This window comes from Magnolia sinica, chromosome 13 (genome assembly GCF_029962835.1).
Source record: "Magnolia sinica isolate HGM2019 chromosome 13, MsV1, whole genome shotgun sequence".
Classification (NCBI taxonomy): domain Eukaryota; kingdom Viridiplantae; phylum Streptophyta; class Magnoliopsida; order Magnoliales; family Magnoliaceae; genus Magnolia; species Magnolia sinica.
The window spans coordinates 39,861,275-39,874,666 of NC_080585.1; the positions used below are offsets into that span (position 1 = coordinate 39,861,275).

Here is a 13,392-nt window from a genome sequence, read left to right on the forward strand (position 1 = left end):
ATTTCAGTTATCTCTAACAAAAACAGCATATTATATGATCAATAGAATGCTCTCAACTATCTTGATGGGTCAATCGCCTCATGCATTTTTGTTTCCAAGTATTTCATTGTTTTCTTTTGCCCCCAAGGTTTTCAGGTGTGTATGCATTGTTCATCAGTTGGAGTCGGGCCATGATAACTTACATCCTAGAGGAGTAAATGCATTTTTCTTGGGTATTCTAGAGTGCCAAGGGGTTACAGGCGTTACAGTCCTTGTCTTTGAAGACAATTTATTTGTGCCAACATTGCCTTCTCTGAGTCCACTCTATTCTTCTCAAATGAAGGTAAATCTCTTGACTTGAAAGCTTCGCCATCTCATCTTATAGCACCGATGCCTATTCCTATCGAAAGAAACGCTATCCAATCACCCCCTTCCACTAGTTCGCTCATTCCTACTGCTGAACCTACACTCAAAGTCTACTCACGACGAAAACAGGAAGAGTGTCGCCAACTACGATATGTCATCAACCATATCCATATCTTCTTCTGAGGTTGTTGATCCAGTTACTTCACCCATATCTCCTAATTCATCTACCTCCCTATTACTCAGGGGAAAGTAAGCATGCACATATCGACCACCCTGATCTCCAAATTTAATTCTTTTCATTATCTGTCTTCCATCTTTCGTAACTTAGTCATCTCGTTCTATTCTTAAGTCATACCAAAAGGCCTTATCATAGGAGTAGAAGCATGCCATGGAAGAAGAGATGGTTGTACCTCATCAAAATGACACTTAGGAGCTAAGTAGTCTTCTAGCCTATAAATGTATTGCTGGTTGTTTGTGGGTATATACCATTGATTTTCAGCTTGATAGAACCAAGGTATGCAAAAACTATTACTAATAGCCGTTACGACCGTTACGTAAAGGTAACGATGGCCACCAATACACGTTAAAAGTTTGTAACTGTTGTTATGGAAAAACAGCTTGTTACGGCCCCGTAACGGTCCGTTACTGGGTTGCTACAGGATTTTTTAAAAAAAGAAGAGGAAGAAGAAGAAATAACGACCGTAACAACCCGTATCGTAATGGTAACGATGGTAGCTATTATGGCCATTGTTGCCATTGCGGAATACCATGGATGGCACAATTGAATGATTGAAAGCTCGCCTAGTTGCTAAGTGGTACATTTAGACTAGTGGCATCAATTAGACCAAAAACTTCTCTCTAGCTGCCAAGCTTAATCCATTCACGCCATTCTTCCTATTGAGACAATCATGGGTAGCCCCCCATTTCAACTTGATGTTAAAAATGACTTTCTTCATGGTGATCTCAGATAGGTCTATATGAACAAACCACTTGGGTTTGTTGCTCAAGGGGACCCAGGTAAGGTTTGTAAACTGATGAAAGCAAATTATGGATTGAAGTAGTCATCGCGTGCATGGTTTGATAAATTCAATAAGGTTGTATTGGCCTATGTTTTTTTTTTTTTTTTTTGAAGTCGTGCTTGATCATACTGATCATTTTGTCTTCATACAAAGATGTGCATCTAGTGTGACTATATTATTGTACATGCAGAAGACACTGTGGTCATTGGCAGTGTTCGTAATATCGATACTATCGGCCGATATTATCGTTATCGCTAGCTAGCGATACGAAACTCGGTAAAACTTGCTCAGAAATGAAAAAAAAAACGAAATTCTTTGTATTGTGAGATATATCACAAGATATCTCAAAATATCGTGCGATATCACCTGTATATCGCAAGATATCGTGAAATATTGTGCAATACCGACGATAAAGCAGGCATCATTTTCGGCGATACTAGGCAAAATCCTCACTCCTACCCCACAAATTCGATATATATATATATATATATAAATCTCTCTTACCTCAAATATCTGTATTAGGTAATCGCCTTTGACCGAATTTGGTGGGCCAAACGTCGAGCTGGATCAAGTAAAAAAAACCTTAAAACCCTTTTTTTTTTTTTTCTTCCGGAGAGAAATTCTTTGGAAAAAATCATATTCCTGCCGAGGTTATGGGGATTTTGGGAGGGATTTGGAAAATAGATGGAATTTGGACAAGACTTTTAGGCTTTCGAACGGATTCGAAGGCGCAGGACCTTCCGAAGCTTACAGAGAAGAAGACGAGGCCGAGAGTTTCGTCGGCTCGCTCTCTCCTTAAATAAGGAGTGGGTTTGATGTGACTCGGGTGTATTGAAAATGTACAACACTTACGGTGGGGCCCACCTTGATGTATATATTTTATATCCATTCCATCCATATGTTTTTATGTATCAATTTAGGTCATGGGACAAATAATGAGGCAAATCCAAAGCTCAAGTGGACCCCATCACAGAAATAGTGGGGATTGAACGCTTACCATTAAAAACTTCTTGAGGGCCACAGAAGTTTTCAATCACGTTGATATTTGTGTTTTCGCTTAGTCCATATCTTCATGTACTCATGAATAGGTTAGATCACAAATAAATATTATGATGGGCCCCAAGAAGGTTTCAAGTTTCAATGATGGCAGGATTGTCCCCGTTGTTTTTTTGTGGTGGGGTCCACTTGAGCTTTTGATCGGCCTCGTTCTTTGGTTGATGCCCTAAAATGATCTATCCAAACGGATGGATGGCGTGGATACAACACATGCATCATGGTGTGGCCCACGGTCAAGGTCCCCCACTCACATCGCTCCTCCATGTGTAGCGGACTGAGAGCGGATTGGTTGTTACCCCGGGAACAACTTAGTGGGTGTTACCCTAACCATGTGGGGCCCATCTTGATGTATTTTTTTATATATCTATGCCATCCATCTGTTTTTACATCTCATTTTAGGACATGATACCAAACCCTAAGAAGATCCAACTCTCAAATGGACCATACCACTAGAAACGGTGATGAATGATCATTGAAAACTGTTCGTGGGCCACAAGTTTTGGATCAAGCTTCTTTTTTTTTTTTTTTTTTTAAATTTTCCCTTCATCCAATTCTTCTTGACATTATCAACATGTTCGATTGCAAATAAAAATTACCAAAACCTTACTTTTGTTGCAAAATTTTGGCGACTCCAGCCGTTCCCCGGTGGTTAGCTCAGAGCCCTGTGAACCTGCACAAGAGAAGGACAAAAGAGACCCTGGCTATGAGCAGGGGACCCTCCGATGCCTAAGTCGGGCTAGGAATCTGGGTCTAAGTAGCGTAACTGGGGGTTTAGAGTGTCAAATGTTGCGTACCTATTGCAATGGACTCCTCTCCTATTTAAACCTGTGGATCGAAGGAGTCATGGCCGTTAATCTCGGCACGATCTCTTCCATCAAGCAGGCATTATGCATGTGCAGACGTCAGTCGTTACCCTTAGATCGTGCACCGGACTTCTCTCCAACATACCTCACTGGGGTTGGTCCCTGGGCGTGATCTTTGGCACGTATGCATCCGACCTCGACCTCGACCCACAACACTCCGAGCACATCCTTCCGAGCCCATGAGAGAATTAGTCCTGGTCGGGTCTCGAATAACTTGTGTCGACACCGAATGCCAGATCTCTGACCCTTGGCTACGGGTCAGAGGTGTAGCGCCACATCCTCGCCAGTGTTTGAAATATCGGTATCGCACAATGTATCGCACCCTTGGGATACAGATACGTATCGGTTATCGCACGGGATATATCGTTTGTATCGCATAGTTTATCGCACTTTTTGGAAAATATGGGGAAACATTGGGAAAATGGTTGAATTTTTTAGTGAAACTTTGGGGATTGTTAAAAAAGACCTCCATACACACTTTTAAATCATAAAATCTCAAAAAAGAATGGCACATAATAGGTTTCCTTTGTAGAGCGTCCTAAGCTCTGCGCTGTCCGATTGAACTAAGACAACTATATCTAGTATCCACCCCATCTATCTATTTTTCTATATCATTTTAGGACCTTATGCAAAAAATTAAGCAGATCCAATAATCAGGTAGACCATATCATAGGAAACAATGGTGATTGACCATTAGTGGGCCACTTGAACTTTGGATATGCTTCACTTTTTGGGCTAAAATCATAAAATTATATGGTAAAATGGATGGATGGAGCGGATAAAATACATGAATTATAGTGGCCCCACAAAGTTTACTCACTACGTCGTTCCCACCCCACACACGTGGATTTCCTGCGAAAGCCTTTCGCATGGAGTTCCTGCGCTGGGAACCCAGATGGGGCCCACTGTGATGTTCGTGAGAAATCCTCCCCTTCCATCAATTTTGTGAGTTCATTTCAAGACAATATGCCAAAAATGAACCAAGCTTGAGTGGGCCGTGCTAAAGGAAAATGTGGTTAGGGAAGTTCCTACCGTTGAAACCTACCTGAGTTCGACAGTGATGTTTACGTGCCATCCATACCATTAATAACTTCATTCCAACAGGGATGAAATGAAATCACAAATATTAGCATGATTCAAAACTTTCATAGCCCATGAATATTTCAACTGTGGACATTCAATTATCATGTTTTCGGCCCACTTGAGCTTTGGAAACGGTTCATTTTTGGCATCGTGTCCTAAAATAAACTCACAAAACGGATGAACGGATAGGATTTCTCACAAACATCACAATGGGTCCCACCTGAGTTCCCAGCGCAGGAACTTAATGCGAAAGTCTTTCGCAGGAAATGTGCGTCCGTCGCAGGCGCTCCTCCCGCTCAGGTTGTCTGAACGATTCAAAGTGAAATGGGCCCCACAGTAATGTATTTATTATATCTATATTGTTCATGCATCTGGAGAGATCATTTTAGATGAAATGAGTAACATCCAAAGCTCAAGTGGACCACACCACAAATAGTTGTGTGGACAGATTCTCACCGTTAAAACATTTGTAGGGCCCACCCACCATAACGCCCACCATAACGTTTATTTTTCATCCAATCCATTCATTAGGTCACACAAATCTGGATAATGAGGAAAAACAAATATCATATCGATCAAAAATTTTGTGACCCCAAAAGGGTTTCAATGGTAGACCTTTAATCTTCCATTGCTTTTTTCAGTGTGGTCCACTTCATCTTTTGATCTGTCTTATTTTGTGGCTCAAGTCTTACGACGAGCTCACCAAATGGACGAACGGTTTGGATATAATGCATACCTCATGATGGGACCCACAAAACTGGGTGACGACGTCAACACGCCAGTCGGTGGTGTGCGGTACGGAAGCGGATTGCGTACTGAGTAATACTGAGTAAATTCTGTGGGGCCCACTGTCATTCATGCATTGTATCAACTTCGTACATCCGCCTTATTATATAAATTTAGGGCTTTCAACCAAAATTTAATCATATCCAAAGTTTAAGTGGACCACACCACTTGAAATGATGTGAATTGAAGTCTACCGTTGAAAAGTTCTTGGGGGCCCACAGAAGTTTTAGATCAAGATGATTTTTGTTTTTTCCATTCATCCATGTCTATGTGATCTTATGAACAGTTTGGATGACAAATAAACATCACTGGGGGCCTTAGAAATGTTTCAACGGTGGAAATCAATATTTCCACTGTTTCCTTTGGTATGTTCTACTTGAGCTTTTGATATACTTCGGTTTTGGGCTCAACCCCTAAAATGATCCAGAAAAACGTATGGACGGCGTGGATAGACCACATACATTCAAGGTGGGCCCAACTGAGTTTACTCAGTACGATAAGAGTGCACCGAGTAACTCAATACGCAATCCGATTTCATGCGGATGCCACCCTATTCAAAAACCAGGGCCGGACGCCCTTTTTTTTTCTAAGCGGAGAGGGTTCCGGCCCCAAAATCTCCCAAATCTTCAGATTCCGACCCCCAAATCTCCCAAATCTTCGGATTCCGGCGAAGATTCTCCAGATTTTGACGAGGATTTCCCCCAATGTCGCCCAAATACCCGGATTTCTTCGGATTTTGACGAATTTCTCTCCCAAATCGAAGATTTTGCTTGCACTAACCTACGAAAGAAGCTTCGATTGGAATGGCCCACCAAATGGAAGCTTTCGATGATGACGATCTCTTGTACAGGTACCGAAATCCAGTTTCTTGTTTTTTTTTCGATTTTTTCGGATAATTATAGTTTCGATTTTTTTTTTCGATTTTTTCGAGGAAATCGCGCGATATCGTCGAAATATCATGCGATATCGACGATATATCGGCCGACATTTGAAATTGGGATTTTTTGGTATCTTCCGGGGGTTATCGGGGGTGTATCGTCTCGCATGGGTGCGATAACGATAATATCGGCCAATATATCGGCCGATAGTATCGATATTTCGAACACTGATCCTCGCTAGGGTCGAGCCTTGTTTACAGCTCTGAGTCGTTGGTCGGGGTCAACGAGTCCAGCGCATTCTGATACCTTCCAAGCTCCAAGTCGAGATCAGGGCTCGGGACCTGATCCAGGGCCATAGTTCTTCGGATAAGAGTTCTAGACGTTTGATCCAGGGCCGTAGTTCTTCGGATGAGAGTTCCAGACATCTGATCCAAGGCCGTAGTTTTTTCGATGAGAGTTCTAGACGTCCGATCCAGGGTCGTAGTTCTTCGGATGAGAGTTCCAGATGTTGGTGTGGTCCGATCTGCCTCTCTTCCACAACCCTAGTTTTGGAACCATGGTCCAGGAGTGTGGTCCGCTCGGGTGCAGTGCCATTACACCGAGGTTCTGCTCATCAGTTTCTTCTAGTCGGCTTTTGTTGGATTCGGTTCAGATTTTCCCATAACAAAAGCCCCCTACTCTCTGGGTCCGAGCTCAAACCAAGAGAGTAAATGCCTGGGAAAATGAAACGTCGCTTCTCTCATGACGATAGGTCGGCGAAGTCGAAACGAATTGTCGTAATGATCATGCTTTGGGATTCGCATGCGGTATGGCGGTTGCAGCTTTTCGATCTCTGACCACTGGATGGCGGACGCATGGCGACAGTTTAGGATTCGAATCAGCAGGACAAGCGGGACGGCGCCGCGTGTCCATGGGGAGGCGAGAGGCTGCCTATGCCATAAATGGTGTTCAATGTCGACGGCGCTCGGCTCTAAGTACCTTGGCCTGGGTGTATAGCTTGCTTCCACGTGTTCAAATGGGCTCAGGGCCGAGCCGCTTCAGCTTTGGAGACAACTGTCTGTCATGATTGCGTTTGGCTGGCAGTGGCTATATAAACCCCTCCCAGCCCTCATTTGAAGTCTCCTACCTCTGCATTCACATCTCTTTACGCTCCATTCTCTCTGAGAATTTCCGTTGCAAGAAGCCTTCTAGGAGTTCATTCCTTGTGAGTTTTCCTTCTTGAACTCCTTTCCATTTCTGTCTTTTTTCTTGAAACACAATCTCGAACAACTCGAACGAGGTCCAAGAGGTCCGAGCAATGGATGAGGATTCCGAGCCGGAGACCACAAACTTGAAACGTGTGGACTCCGAGGGTCCATTGGAGGAAGTGCCGCTTTATCCTCCGGTCAAAAAGACCGCGGGCCCGAGGGCCAAGAGCCAAGGCATGGGATCAAAAAAGGCACCTCAGGACCTGGCGAGACGAGCTAAAGTCGGGCCTTCGGGGGGCAGATCTGAAGCGATAGTTCCCGGAGGCTCGGTTCTGATTGAGTCACAGATGGCTCAACTCTGTGTTGACTACCAAATTTCCGACTCGGTGCATATCCGAGCTCCTCCTCTGGATCATCCAGGTGCCCCTGCTAACGGGGAGATTGCAGTTTTCGTCTGCGCTCTTCAGTGCGGGCTTCAATTTCCCATCCATCCGTTCGTGTGCTTGGTGACCGCATGTCTGAAGCTGGCTCCGGGTCAATTGGCTCCGAACGCCTGGCGGATCCTGGTCTCTTCCTTCATTCTTTGGCATCGGCTAAAGAACCAACACTAGTCGCCGGACAAGTTCTTGTATATGTACCAGGCAAAACACAAGTCCAAGCTGTCCTGGTACTACTTCTCAGCCAGGTCCCAGTGTACCCCGGGTCTGATATCCCGACTCCCCACTTCCAACAAAGATTGGAAAGGGAAGTGGTTTTGGGCCTCGGGGGAGTGGGAAGCGCTTGCTGCCGAACTCGGTAACCTGCGGGTCCGGGTTCCCACAAAATTCTCCAGTCAGGTTGAGTCCCTTTTGTTTTGTGTTGTATTCCATACTTCTAACTCGTTCATTGCGTTCTAATCTGTTTTCTGATTGCAGTTTTCCCGAAAGGGCTTCTTGATCTTGCTCCCTTCTTCCGAGCCCAGATCGCTAGGGCTCGGCTGCTCAGAGAGGACCAACGCATCTGGCACGACATCATCGGTCCGTATAGCCTCTTGTCATCTGGGTTCTGTAGATTCAAACCTCACGCCATCGCTCTGGGTAAGCATCACGACTCTTCACTCAATGTTTTCTTTTGATAGTTGTGTCTAAGCTGACCTCTTCTTGGATAGGGATGGCTGAGGCATCCGGCTCAAAGAGGAAAAGGCCGACTGTGGTGCGACCTCCTATGAGCGTGATTATGGCCGCCGAGCCGAGGGTGAAAATTACCACGACGAAGAGGAAGACTCCTGCTGCGGAGACTGTCTCGGTTGCGGCCGAGCCCGCGATAACTCCAACCCCAGCTCCCGAGGCTCAAACAGTTGTTCCGTCTCATCCTTTTGGGATTGAAAAGGAGGTAGTCGGAGAGACGGCCGACGCAGGACTCTCCCAGCGTAGGGAAGCTTCCGTCGAACCTATCCATGTCAACATCAGCCTTACTCCTGCTGAAGTTGATTTCTTGGCTGGCAGGATAGATGTCCTGGTTGGGAAAGCTGCAGCGCATGAGACTGAGCCTCAGGCCTCCAACGCCAGTGGCGTGGGGAGAGCAGCTGACCCAACTCCTTCAGAGGCATTCCTATCCGGCTATCATATGTTGCTGCTGACTGATTGAGTGGCTAAACATGCAACTGACGCATCCATTGCCAACACCCTCTCCCGCGCCTATGACTCGTTCGTGAACGACTACACCTCGGTCTGCTATATGGTAAGTTGCCGAAGTGGGTATGCTGACATTATTTGTTACTTGTAGTTTTTAATTCTTCACTATTCCAGGCATTGTCGATGTTTATAGCAGTCCGAGACAGGCTAAGGGAGATGGTTCGGCTTGAGGCGGATAAAGCAGAGCTCGAAGGGCTTTTGAAGGCCTCGGCTAGCGAGCAGGAGAAGTTGAAAGGCCTCGTAGGGGAGGGTCGGTCGAGGGAGCTAACGCTCCAAGGTGAGGTCAACGAGCTTCAAGTTCGCTTGGATGTTGTTGAGTCCGAGCTGGCGCACATGAAGGCCGTTGCTGGGTGCTTGGAGGCTTCTGTCGGGCGCGTGGAGGCGGACAATGCATGCCTCTTGGCTGAGGTTGAGGTGGTAAGGCGCGAGGCTGCCGAAGAGTCGGCGAAGCAGCGGGCTAAACTTGAAGCCTCGGTCACATCGCAGATTGCTGCAGCGGTTGAAGGGTACAAGGCCTCATCGGAGAGGTCCGAGGAGTTAGATAGGCTGTATTGCTACTCCTACAATACTGCCTACAATGCGTGCCTTGTCGATGTTCGGGGTCTCTACCCCAACATCAATCTCGACCCCCTGGCCACAGATGACGCCGAGGAAGCACCTGCCGAGGAAGCCAAAGAAGCCCCAGCTACTGTCGAGGAGGCCCCCAACGCTGAAGTCAAAGAAGCCTCAGCTACTGCCGAGGAGGCTCCCAACGCTCAACTCCCCAGCTCAACAGCTAGCCCCTCTTCACAAAGGGAGTGATATATTTTTTCTTTTTGTTGTGTTGAGACAATGGATACTTTTATAATTTTTGGTTGTCGATGAATGATGATTTTTGTTGAATGTTTATGGATTGCTTTTGTCGAATTTGTCGAATGACGAGCCGACCTCTTCTTTAAGGTGTCGGCTCATCGAAGGACTTCATTTCTACACGTGAGAAATGGCCCTTCGTAGTGTACTCGGATGACGAGGCGATTATTCAGTAGACAATCCAAAGTAGAAAATAAACAATTTTTTATTAAAGAGCCGAAACGACAAGTAGATTCGAGCCATACATGACTTCCCCCTTCAGGGGTAGTAGATTTTCAAGTGCTTGGCGTTCCAAGGGTGGGTAATGAACGTCCCTCCAAGTCTTCTAGGCGATAAGACCCTAGCTTAACTGAGCCAGCTACCCGGTAGGGTCCTTCCCAGTTCGGACCTAGGGACCCTACTCCGGGTTCTGGTATACGTGGCGAAGGACCAGATCTCCTCGTTGGAATCGCCTCATCCTGACTCTGAAGTTGTAGAAGTGGCCTTGCTAATGCCGAGCTGCTACTCAGAGTTTGGCGATGTCTCGCGCTTCTTCAAGTAGATCAAGGTTTACCGCGATCTGCTCGGCATTCTACTCTTCCTGATAACTCCTCACTTGCGTAGTAGGAAGCCCAATCTTAACTGGGACGACTGCCTCCGAGCCATAGTACAGAGAGAAGGGGGTTTCCCCCGTGAAAGACTGAGCCGTGGTCCTGTAGGCCCAGAGGACAAGCGGAAGCTCGTCGACCCAGTTGCCCTTGGCTTTCTCCAGCTTTGTCTAAAGATGGTGCTTGATAACTTTATTCACTGCTTTGACTTGTCTATTGGACTATGGGTGACAAGGTGACGAGTATGCATTGGCAATGCCGAGTCCCCAACACATGCCGCTGAACTTATCATTGTCGAACTGCTTCCCATTATCGGATACGATAGTGCGTGGGATTCCGAACCGACATATGATATTCTTCCATACGAAGTCTGTCACCTTCTGCTCGGTAATCTTTGCCACGGGCTTGGCCTCGGCCCATTTGGTGAAGTAGTCCACAACCACAATTGCAAATTTAGTCTGCACCTTCACGCGTGGCAGAGGCCCTATAATGTCAATCCCCCATTAGGTGAATGGTCAGGGCCTGCTCATGGGGGTCAGTTCTTCCGCAGGTTGCCTCGGCACGACAGTGAACCTTTGGCATTTGTCACACCTCTAGATAGTTTTTGGAGTCTTCCTGGATCGTCGGCCAGAAATATCCATGGCGAAGTACTTTCTGAGCCAAAGCACGGCCATCAGAGTGATTTCCGCAGATTCCTTCATCGATTTCTCGAATCACATACTCCGCTTCTTCCGGTCGAAGACATCAGAGGTAGGGTTGGGAGTATCCTTTCTTGTAGAGTGTGCCACCCAGGAGCACATATCGTGCTGCTCTGATCTTCAGACGCCGAGCCTCCAACCCGTCCTGAGGGACCTCACCTGCGATGAGGTACTTGACGATTGGATCCATCCAACTGGTGGTTGTCTGCACAGGGTTGATCATCTCTTGCTCGGCTCAGTTGATGCTCGGATTATCAAGGAATTCTACTAGAACGATCCTCGGGATCTTCCCTTTGGTTGCTGAGGCAAGCTTTGCGAGGGCGTCGGCCCAAGAGTTCTCAGCCCTTGGTATTTGGCTGATGATGCGATCCCTGAATTTCTCAGATAGCTTGTGAACTTCAGCCAAGTAAGCTACCATCCTTGTTTCTTTGGCCTCGTACTCGGCTGATACTTGGTTCACAACAAGTTGTGAGTCGCAGCGCACATCAAGGAGATGGACTCCCAGACTAGCAGCCAGTCTAAGTCCAGCCAATAGGGCTTCATACTCTACTTCATTGTTAGATGGTTTGAAACCGAGACTGATCGCATTCTGAATAGTGGTCGTGTCAGGCACGACCATGACGATCCCTGCTCCTTGTTTGGAGTTAGATGACCCGTCCACGAACGGGGTCCATCTATCATCTTCTGCTTCTGCTCCAATGCTCTTGAGGAGAGGAAAGGACAGAGGAATGACTAAGGCTACTTCCAAACTTGTTGATGCCTCTGGGCTGGTGTCTCCGATCCCATAACTCGGAGCGGTGAACTTTGCTATGAAGTCGGCCACAGCTTGGCCTTTGATCGCGATCCTCGGTCGATATTGGATATCAAATTCTCCAAGTTCCACCGCCCACTTGGTCAGCCGTCCGGACACTTCCGGCTTCTGAAGCACCTGTCAGAGGGGTGAATCTGTGACGACGATGATGGAATGTGCCTGAAAGTACGAGCGTAGCCTCCAAGCAGAGACGACTAGGCTCAAGGCCAGCTTCTCCATGCTCGGATACCTGGTCTCGGATGGAACCATAGCCTTGTTGGTGTAGTAAACAGGGCGATGTTTGCCCTCAACTTCTCGGATGAGGGCTGAGCTGACAGCTGAAGTTGAAACCGCCAAGTAGAGAAATAAGAGCTCCCCTTCTTCGAGCTTGGACAGTAACGGTGGTGACCCCAGGTATTGTTTCAACTGTTGAAAGGCCTGTTCACAGTCCGGGGTCCACTCTGCCTTCTTATGGCCCTTCAACTGCTGGAAGAAGGGAAGACACCTATCTGTAGCTCTGAATATGAATCAACTGAGTGTCGCGACTCTTCCAGTGAGGCACTGGATCTCCTTCATCGTCCGAGGTGAGCTCATGTCGAGCACAGCCTTGATTTTATCGAGGTTTGCTTCTATACCCCTTTGACTGACTTGGAATCCAAGAAATTTGCCTGATCCCACACCAAATACACACTTAGTCAGGTTCAGCCTCATGCGATATTCTCGGAGGACCGAGAAGGTCTCTTCGAGGTCTGCGATATGGTCGGACGCTTTGACGCTTTTCACAAGCATGTTGTCGACGTAGACCTCCATGGTCCATCCGATCTGGCGGGCAAGCATCTGATTGACCAACCTCTGATATGTTGCCCTCACATTCTTCAGGCCGAAGGGCATAACTCGGTAGCAATAGAGCCTCTTGTCGGTGACAAAGGTCGTCTTCTATATGTCCGAAGGATACATTGCTATCTAGTTGTAACCAGAATATACATCCATGAAAGTGAGAAGCTCGTGCACGGCGTGCTGTCGAGCAGCTAGTCGATCCGAGGTAGGGGGAAGCTATCCTTGAGGCATGCTTTGTTCAAATCCGAGTAGTCCACGCAAACCCGCCATTTTCTGTTAGCCTTCTTCATAAAGACCACATTTGTGATGCAATCCGGGTAATGGACCTTTTCAATGAAACCAGCGCCGAGGAGCTTAGAAACTTCGTCGGCTATCGCTGCGTATCTTTCGGGCTCAAAAGCCCTCCTTTTTTGCTTTACTGGCTTGTGCTCTGGGTCCACGTTCAGCTTGTGGACCATGACCTCTGGGGAGATCCCCAGCATGTCCTGGTGGGACCAGGGGAAGATGTCTTTGTGCTGTCGCAGAAAAGTCAACATCTGGTTTCGCTGCTCGGCATTCAACATAGATCCGAGTTGCACTGTTTTACTCGGGTCGGAATCATCAAGCAGAACTATCACGAGATCCTCAGTGGGGGAGCCCTCGGCAGAATTGTATTCCCGGGGGTCGAGTACGTCTATTGTGAGGGCTTGCTTTGTCGAACCCTTTCTGACCGCTATCGAATAGCACCTCCGAGCTTCTCTC

The 13,392-nt window shown here is 47.0% G+C and overlaps 1 protein-coding gene across 1 annotated transcript in view; it reads right to left on the reverse strand.

The window, feature by feature from the left end:
- LOC131223639 (uncharacterized) overlaps positions 1-13,392 on the reverse strand; it is a 68,121-nt gene that overhangs the window by 34,783 nt on the left and 19,946 nt on the right. The gene's annotated exons all lie outside the window — the stretch shown is intronic.